At 43.1% G+C, this 10245-nt stretch overlaps 1 protein-coding gene across 4 annotated transcripts in view; it reads left to right on the plus strand.

Moving 5' to 3' along the window:
- The window catches only part of BICRAL (BICRA like chromatin remodeling complex associated protein), a 106855-nt gene that overhangs the window by 11515 nt on the left and 85095 nt on the right, over nucleotides 1-10245 (plus strand). Inside the window, exon 2 of one of the 4 annotated variants that reach the window (XM_057554416.1) lies at nucleotides 6192-6446. The exons of the other annotated variants lie outside the window; for them this stretch is intronic. The gene's annotated coding sequence lies outside the window, so the exon portion shown is untranslated. The remainder of the gene's footprint in view (nucleotides 1-6191; nucleotides 6447-10245) is intronic. 4 annotated transcript variants of the gene reach the window in all.

Here is a 10245-nt window from a genome sequence, read left to right on the forward strand (position 1 = left end):
ACCAGGCCCTTCTCTCACATTATCTCGTTTAATCTTCACGGTAACCTTGCCAGGAGGGTAAAAATTTGAAGCAACACAATTTTAAGATTCTTTAAAAGATACAGCCAAATTTTAATTCCCAAACAGATGTGCACTTTTAATACACATGATTGGGGGAATACCTTTTCAACCTCAGTTTTTTTCTTCAGTGTAAGGGGAATAGTGACCCACAAAGTTTTGAGATATGTTTCTGTAGAAATGGCTCATTTATTGAGATCAAGTGCTTTTAAAATGTCCTGGCAGTTGAAAGTTAGAGAAGAAGCAAAAAAAGTATTCCTCTTCAACTTTTCTGCCTAGAAGTTGAAAGGTTCTCTTCTTTAGATAGGATTTCATTATTTTCTACAAAACACCACTTTTCTGTGAAATACTATATGTTTTCAAACCACAGGTTCCAACCCAATAAGGACATGAAATCCATTTAGTGGATGGAAGTCTGCATTTTTTTTAAAAATGACAAAAGAAATAGAATAGAAAATGTCGGAGTGCATTGTACTGCATAAGCAGGTTTATAGTGTACATATACATTTTACATATACATATACATGACTTGCAGGATAAAAATGTATTTCTTTTTATAAGTTATGGTCAAAAAAGTTTGGAAAAAAATGGTTTGGTGATTGATACCTTGCACATTATGGTGTTCAAACATGCTCATTGACATGGATAAAGCGATGTCTTTGTGTCATTATGATGTGATAACGATAAGGAAATGTGGATGCACAGTGGGAACGCATTTGTGCTGCAGATACTTTCTCCTCCTTCATTTGTCAGGATAATGAACGTTTGCTTGCAAAAAGTGAAAGATGCCAATTTGGATGTGGGAACAATGGCACATAAAGTTCAGGGATGTGGCTGTGTGACGGGAGCTAGAGCATAAGGCACATGTGGCTCTGACATGTGTGAGTTCCACTCTCTGAGAGGGATCCAGTGGTCCGTGACCTGTCGGAATTTGAAATTTGCTGGGGCACAAATCTGAGCACATCCTAGAAGGCCTGTGGCTGGGTAGAGACAGCGATTTAGCTCATGAGTGAGCCACGGCCCCTGCCCTCCATCTGCATTTCAACAGAGCATGAGAGTTTTTCTATTCTTTGTCTTAAGAGCACAATTCTCTTAAAGTAATAAAAAGTTTGTTTATGTGTGAAGAATGACCACAGAGTGAAAGGTGAAGTTTGAGTGAAACTTGGGATCTGAAGATAAGCTGAGAAAGATAGCCTCTTGACAAAAGTGTGATTCCCCAGAAAGCCAAAGCTGCTGCGGGTATTCCGGTGTTCTACAAGTTGGTGATTCCTGGTGCTTTGTGTAGGTAGTTCTAGAGGCTGTCAGGGGTCTATGCAATATGCTTTGCTGCCTTTTTAGAACCTGTGGGGTAAGCATTGACTTGAGGCAATATTCATTTAATATATAGCCTCTGGAAGATAGGAATTTAGAATGTAGAAATCTTCACTTTTGTTTAAAAAGAGAAAACATGTGTATGGGTTTTGGGGGGGTTGTTTTTTTGCTTATTAATTCCGATACTTCTTGATCCATTGCTTTAGGAATGACTGTGTGACTTTCTCTGCTATTTTCTTTAGGATTCTGGGTTGTCTGTCTCATGTCTTCCCAGAGCTAGTCCTTCCCACAACTCTGGGAGGGAGAGGAAGAATTGGGGGCAGGAGAAGGATTATCAGTGGACAAATCAGGACCAGAGTCTGCTTCTTTCTTCACATGTCGATGCTGACTCTTTTGAAAGAAGGGCAATAAAGTCACTTGTGGGTTGACCCACGTGCCCTTCTTCTAAAACATGTAAATTATATAACTGTGGAGGTCGCCCCCATTCCCATTCTCCAGTAGTTGTTGACCTAAAGCTTCCATTCTGTAATGTGCCTGTGAGTCATAATTGCAACTGTAGGAAGAGGGGGAAAGAGAAGAAAAGGGGAGCAGCATGTTAGTTTATCAGGAAATGAGAAATAGCGCCTTGCTTTTTATTCAAAAAAAAAAAAAGTGAGGCTGAGATTCATTCATTCATTGCTGCACCGTGGGTGTCACGAGGAGTCTGACTCTGCTGTCTCACCTCTGCACGTGCAGAGGCTAAGTGGGCACCTCACCTGAACATCATCAGGTCCAGGGGAAACTTGTTCTTGCCACCTAACTGACTGTCATCGATTCAGTGACCATTTGTTGAGTGACTGCTACCTCCATCACCTGGATACAGAAAACACTCAATGAATGTTAAAGTGTTGATGCAAGATGCTTTATTCAGCCCTGCGATGAGAGAAAGATAAACATGAAAAAAGCTTAGTCCTCGTCTCCTTGAGGCTCACCATACAGGGACAGACAAGAAGACAACTAATTATAAGTCAAGTCGACTGCAGCATGTGTTATAAAGGAGAGAGGAAATTCTGTGGAAGTACAAAGGGAAGAGGGAGGAGGGGCACAGAGAGGAGTGAGGGAAAGTGAGCAGGCAGGGGAGGTACCCAGAGGAAAGGGATGCTAGCAATGGGAAGAACAGGAGCAGAGCAGCGTGGGTACCAGTTGCATTTGAGGAACTTGGAATATTGCCACGTGGCAAGAAGGAGTCAGGAGGAGTGTCGAGGGGTGTGGTGGAAGATGGGGCTGTTGCCTGCAGTCATTCCCAAGGCACCGGGGACCATCAGAGGTTTTGAGCAGAGAGCAAGGCATCGGATTCTTTGTGTTTTAGGAAGAGAGGTTGAAGAGGATGGACTGGAGCAGGGCTAGTGCCATGGGAGGCTACTGTAGTGGGTCACTGGATGAATGACAGGGCTTGACCGAGGACAGTGGAAATGAAATGGAGGTTACTCCAGAATGATTTGTACTTGAAAGCCAATCTGTGAATTTATAATGGGCATGAACCTACCCAACCACTCGAATGATTAATTCAGCTGGCCAGAACACAGCTTTTTAAATTGAAGTACATTAATAATCAAAGGATTATTTGGTGAAAATGGAGTTAAGGCAAAAGGAGTTGGATGGTCTGAAAGGACCGTTTGCTCCATCCATAGCCATTTTTGCATAGCAGTAATAACACAGCTTAGTCTCTGGCCAGTTGTTGCTCTTCTCTGGAGAGATCCTTGGCCTGCCACAGCAGGAGGAGCCACTCCCCTTGCCAGCGCTGGAGAGAAGCTGGCCCGAGGCGTATTGGAGGATCTTTTGGTTTCAAGAAAGGGAACTCAGTCATCAATGAGCAAGTAAAATGGGAAATAATTATAAGGAAGGGGAATCTTCCAACCCTAATACTAGAAAAGCAGCCAGACCTCCTGGGACTTAGAATATCTCAGGCAGTTTCCCCTCCCCACTTCCCTCCCTCTACGTCCACTGAGAATCTGCTTTCTTCTTCTTCCAGACACATTGGCCTTTCTGTTCCCATCCACTTGCATGGGCCCCATTATAACTTCTCCAGACTGGTGGCCTTGACCCCTAGTCTTTCCAGACTTACAGTCTGCTTTTCACAGCTGACCCAGTTTCTGTGTCTCAAGTACTAATAATAGAAGAGAGGTTCCCATTTGTCCAAGTTGGGTCAGGGGCCTATTCCTAATCTAGTCAGGCTGAAAATGTGACATGATAGATTCTTAGAGAAAAAAAAAAAATGGTAGTCAACCCTGGATAACTCTAGTATACTGGTATTATTGTTCAGCTTTTCTAGACTTCATGAATAATTCACTGTACTCGTTGTCTTTTGCTGTATAACAAAGTACTCCAAAACCTAGCAGCTTAAATAATAAGCATTTATTATATTATATACCCAGTTCTGTGAGTCCAGAACCCAGGAACGGCTTAGCTGGGTGTTTCTGCCTCAGAGTCAGTCAAGCTGTCCCTCGGGACTGCAGTCATTTGAAGGGTGGGCTGGGGGATGATTTGCTTCCATGACAGGGAGAAAGCCTCCTTTCCTTATTGGCTCTTGGCTATTGGAGACCTCAGTTCCTCGCCATATGGGTGTCTCCATAGGCCGGGTATCCTTAGGACATGGCAGCTGGCTTCCCCCAGAGCGAGTGTTCCAGAAAGAGCACCTAAAATGGAAGTTGCAGCCTCTTATAACCTACCCTCAGAAGTGACAATCACCTGCCCTATTCTGTTGGTCACACAGACCAACCCTGGTACACTGTGGTAGGGGGATACACAAAGGTGGGGATGCCAGGAGATGAGGCTCTTTGGGAATCTTCTTGAATATTAGTTACCATACTCAGTCAACATTTATTTAGTGCCTTCTTGTGTGCCAGGTGCTAGGAATTGAGAGCTATGTGACATAGAGTTTCTGTCCTTGAGGAGCTCACTGTCTGGTGGGGGGATACCTTTTAAAAACACCACCATGTGTTTCCTGAGCTATCACACTTATCCTCATGAAATTCACATCTGTTCATAGCAGTCTCTTATTTAATCATCCTCAAATGGGTCCCTTTCTTGCCCAGATGTTTTGTTTTTTTAAGTTTAAATCACCACCACAGTAAGAAATACATTTTATATCACAAACCAGTATATACGTAGACACATTTATATTGGGAACAAATTTCACAATAGAGTTTATACCCTCAGTGCCCGCAATATATTCAAATATTTTCTATTCTAGGCAATTTCATTTTTGTGAAAGCTGGTCACACTGTCATGGATTTCACAACCTATCGCATTGTGACCTGCAGAGTGGAAAGTGGCAGCCTAAAGGGTCATACAGACTCTCTGCCATGAGCAGCAAAGCCCCTCACCATCTACTTGTCTGCAGCTCCCCCCTCATTCATATTTAATAATGACTCCCCCACATAAAGTTCCTCTACCTGGAGCTCTCTCCTCTCCTTCCCCACATGGTTTGGAGAACTCTTATTCATCCTTTAAAACCCAGCTTTAAAGTGACCCCTCTTCCCCTCTCTCCTTGGAAAGACTTGCCTGCTCCATCCTCTGGCCCCCAGAACATTTCACTGACACTTGGTCCCTCCTGCACTTCCAGCCTGTCCTAGGGCCAGCTCCTCCAAGCCCACAATATATTTTCACTGAATCTCAGTACGTTTGGGAGGACATTGAGCAAATTAGCATCACACAAATGACGATGCTGCAAATGAGCAGTGTGCAGAGTTGGGGGGTGTTGGAGGCAGGTTTCCTGTCGATAGAGCCACGTGCTGCAGAAAAAGGATCCCTCCCCCTGCGAGTCCGCGGTGTCTCCCCCGCGCATCCATCACAGGTACAATTCGCACCGGAACTTGCCGCTTAGGTTCATTGCTGCGGTTCATTTTAGCTGGTCTGGTTTCTTTTTGTTTTTTGGGTTTTTTCCCCTACTTTTTGCATGTGCTTGTGTCGATGGGGACAGCCTAGCGAGACATGGAGCTTTAGGCAGCACAGATAGAAAGGCCTCTATATCTGCACCCGCCCTGCGGGAGGGGGGTTTCCTTTCTGAAGTGGTACGGAAGGAGGGTTTTGAGGTTTTTGAATATTTGCTTCTAAGTATCTTAAGTAAGAGATTTGTTTGCCCACATTTGTACTATCTTGGCAAGCTAGCAACCCGACAATATTTTCTGGTTGGTTTTGCCTATACGTGGTTTTTATTTTTGAGGGGAAGAAAAATTTACACCTTGGTTAAATTGTACTGAAATACAATGGCTATTTTTTAAAAACTGCTGTTAACTTAAAAGGTTGAAGCTAATATGATTTCCAGGCTCATGGGAATTGCTGATAGACTATGCTGTGAACCATAACCAGAAATGGAAAAAAAAAAAAATTAGACATGAGCAAAAGCAATTAAATTATTCCTTCTTCAATATTCTCATTTCTGCATTTGTCAACGGCTGGGTAACTGCCCAAGGATATGCTGACTTCCTTGTGGTGTGTGCATGTTGGGGGGAGGGAAGTGGAGGGGGAGACAGACTGTAAACAGATCATTACTGTAGAGTGTGATAAATAGTATAATAGAGTACATATCACATGCATAGGGAAGGGAGTCATTTGTTCACTTTCAGCAGTATTTTTCAAATGAGTGTTGCCTCCCTTAGTGGATCATGAAATCCATGATGTATAAGGTGGCAAACAGCATTTTTTAAAATGGGATGATAGAATGAAATAGATCAAGTTACATCCTCCACAGTAAGTTTAGGTATTGTTTTCTGAAACCTTCATTTCAGTTATATATCTATTGCATTGGAATGTGAAATTTATTTCTTGAAATTGAATCTCAGACAATGTTTTGAAGCCACTGATGAAGCGGTGGAGGAAGTCTTCCCAGAGGAGGTAGCATTTGAACTGGACCTTGCAGAATGGCGGGCTTGCCCCAGAAGAAGGACATTCCAGGCAGAGGGAAAAGGATATGCCCAAATGGAGAAGAGTTTGTTCTTGTTCAGAGATAGGTATTCTCTGTGATTGGACTGCAGGGTACCAGGAGAGGAGCGGCTAGAGATGCGCCTGGGAAGACAGGTGGAGCTAATAAACCACTTGTAAGTACAAATATCAGGGCCTCAGCTCTCCCCAGAAACTCCATTTTTCTAGTGATGGGTTTGGCCTTGAGAATCTGTATTTCTAATAAGCTTCCCCAGGCAGTGAGGTGCTAATGGAGGTGTGACATGAACAACTCTGGGTTTTCAAAAGGTGATTTTGGGTAGTAATTTAGATAGAAGATTAATTGGAGGGAAGTAAAATTGGGAGGCCAAGCAAGAGGTAAGGGCCTGAATTTAGGTGAGTCAGTTAGTGGCGAAAAGGGGCTGGATTTGAGGGAGATTTTGGAGGTGGGTTGCATGGGTTAAGGTAGGTGAGAGAATAAGAAGGAATCATACACGATCCTAAAATATGTTGAGAGTACATGTCCTTTGCTCTGATTGCCCATCTCTGAACAACCTCCTTGCTGTCTTAGACCTGACTCAAGTTAATCTGACTCACAAGGGACTGATCAATATACCCAAACTGCTGGTTGATTAGTATGATATACAGTGAGGGAGACGTCTAAACCTTTTTGGGTACAAAAGTACTTGTACCTTTGTTCAGTATCAGAGTACCTGGGAAATGGCACTAGTAATTAGAAGATTTAGGAAAGAGAGAATTGTATGGTCTGAGGGGTATTTCATGGGAGCTCTACAATTGCCTTATTAACTTTACTATGCTCACATAATGTGATGGAAATACTTGTGGAGGTGATACAGTGTCTCTACTCCTTCAGTGTTTTTCTTCAGTTGTTGAGGATATATCTTGGTGCCTGCTTTGTACCGACTTATTTATTTGTATTCGACTTGTTTTTACAAGTCATCTTTTAGGGGTGGTTCTTTCTTCAGATGTCTTACCTCTTAGTTTCATTTTCAGAAAGGACACTGACATTTATTTATTGAGCAAGCCCCTTTGCATGGGTATCCTATCTTGAAGGCTGACTTTCTCACCAAATTCTGAGCTTATGAGACCTCTCTTCCACTGCCTCTACAACCCACCATCCTCCTGGGCGTGGTGGAGTGGAAGGGACGCTCTGTTGAGGAGATGTTGGGAGTTCTGGTACCACAGGGGCCTGGGAGCTGGTGAGTGACACCTCCAAGGCATGTGTGTGGCATCCTCCTAACCTGATGACTGTCCTCCCCCTCACATACTCTGTGGGGAAACAGGCTGGATGTGTAAGACAGCAAGGCCAGTGGGAGTGCCAATGCCTCTATTTTTTTAAACAGTTCTGCTATATTCCTTATCCTTGTACTAGAAGCTTGTAGGAGTTCAGATTTTTTTTTTTTAAAGTCTGTCAAGGAAAATAACCAACTTGAAATGTGTCAGGACTAGAATAGCCTTAGTCTCTACAAAAATGATTTAAAGTGTTTATACTCATGTATCAAATAAAATAATAATGTAGGCAAGTTATTGAAAACATTTGTAATTACTCCAGTAATTTGCTTGTTTACCATTGCTTTGAAAACAGTTCCACATTACTTCTTTTTTTTTTTCTTTTATTTAATTTATTTTTGGCTGTGTTGGGTCTTCGTTGCTGTACGTGGGCTTTCTCTAGTTGCGGCAAGTGGGGGCTATTCTTCGTTGCGGTGTACGGGCTTCTCATTGCAGTGGCTCCTCTTGTTGCAGAGCACGGGCTCTAGGCACGCGGGCTTCAGTAGTTGTGGCACACGGGCTCAGTAGTTGTGGCTTGCAGGCTCTAGAGTGCAGGCTCAGTATGTGTGGTGCACGGGCTTAGTTGCTCCGCAGCACGTGGGATCTTCCCAGACCAGGGCTCGAACCTGTGTCCCCTGCACTGGCAGGCGGATTCTTAACCACTGAGCCACCAGGGAAGTCCCCATATTACTTCTAATAATAGTATTAACAACCACAACAGTAATGGCAACTAATATTGAATGTTTACTGTATACCAGGCACTAAAACAAGGGTTTTGCATCCTAATATCATTGAACTCTCCCTGCTACTGACCCGAGATATACATATTGTCACCTTCACTATACATATGAGTAAACTGAGGTGACAGAAGTTAAAAAAAAAAATAGGCCAAGTTTACATGGCTAAAAAGTGGCAATGATAAAGGTCTACTTGATGAGAGAGGAAGAGAGAGAGGGAGAGGAAGAACTTCTAAACCGTTAGGTGATAATGCCTGTGATCAACTGGGCAATGGTTTTATGTGGTTCAGGGAGACTTACTGTATTGCCCTCTTAATATATAGGTATCTAGGTAGAAATACACTGATTTCTTGTATTCTTTTTTTTAAAAATAAATTTATTTATTTAATTTATATTTTTGGCTGTGTTGGGTCCTCGTTGCTGCACAAGGGCTTTCTCTAGTTGCGGCGAGCAGGGGCTACTCTTTGTTGCAGTGCACAGGCTTCTCATTGCAGTGGCTTCTCTTGTTGCAGAGCCCTAGGCACACGGACTTAAGTAGTTGTGGTATATGGGCTCAGTAGTTGTGGCTCGCAGGCTCTAGAGCACAGGCTCAGTAGTTGTGGCACACGGGCTTAGTTGCGCTGAAGCATATGGGATCTTCCAGGACCAGGGCTCGAACCCGTGTCCCCTGCATTGGCAGGCGGATTCTTTTTCTTTTTTTTTATAAATTTATTTATTTATTTGTTTTATTTTTGGCTGTGTTGAGTCTTCGTTGCTGTGTGCGGACTTTCTCTAGTTGCAGCGAGCGGGGGCTGCTCTTCATTGTGGTGCACGGGCTTCTCATTGCAGTGGCTTCTCTTGTTGCAGAGCATAGGCTCTAGGCGCGCGGGCTTTAGTAGTTGTGGCGCACGGGCTTAGCTGCTCCGAGGCATGTGGGATCTTCCCGGGCCAGGGATCGAACCTGTGTCCCCTGAATTGTCAGGCGGATTCTTTACCACTGAGCCATCAGGGAAGTCCCTGATTTCTTATATTCTTATACATCTTGTGGATTGGGCCTGTTTTTCTTTTATCCCACAAGTACTGATTGAGAGCTAACTGTGAGAGCTAACTGTATACAAAGTACTCTGCTAGGCCCTTAGAAAATAAAAAGCCTTTGCGGAGCTCCCTATCCTGGACAGAACATGAGAGAAATATATTAGGTGGAATCATGTGAGATTGCCATTGGAAATTTACATGGGAAGACTTCACATGGTTCAACTCGACACATAACGAAAATGAGGCGATAGAATATTAGCTGAATATACTGACCTCTCGTTATGTTTCAGGCACCACGCTAAACATTTTATGTGTGCTAGTTCCCGAATCCTTAAAATAACTCTCTGATGTGAGTACTATAATTATCCCGGTTTTATAGATGAGGAAGTTGAAGCTCTGTGGGGTGAAGTGACTTGCCCAGAGCCACACACCTGGTGTGTGACAAAGGTGGAATTTGAACCCTGGTCAGTCTCAGTACACAGCCAGTGCCCTTAAGTCTCAGAATATAAGTACCTCAAAAGGTACAAATAAAAGTAACTACCTTATTTATGCACATTGAAAACTTTAAATTTTTTATGTCACAAACACTTACTAACTTATCAGGTATATTTCAGATTTCTGTGATCTGGACACATCTGGTCATGCATATCACCACTTAATCTCCAGCATTTGCATTCTCCCCCTCTGAGAACAGCTAACCAACCAAGGGGAACATTTGGAGGAAGAACACAAAAAAAGAGGAACATTTCCACTTTTACTTGTTATGTGGACATTGGACCTGTTTATTTAGAGGCCCAAACACATGCTAGAATATATAAATTATAATTACAACTTCTTATTTTCTCCTGTGTCCAGTTGCCCTTCTTTCTAGGTCACATACACAGACGAGCATCATAGGAGTGAACATTTAATTGTA

Source organism: Balaenoptera acutorostrata, chromosome 10 (assembly GCF_949987535.1).
Source record: "Balaenoptera acutorostrata chromosome 10, mBalAcu1.1, whole genome shotgun sequence".
In the NCBI taxonomy this organism is placed as follows: Eukaryota; Metazoa; Chordata; class Mammalia; order Artiodactyla; family Balaenopteridae; genus Balaenoptera; species Balaenoptera acutorostrata.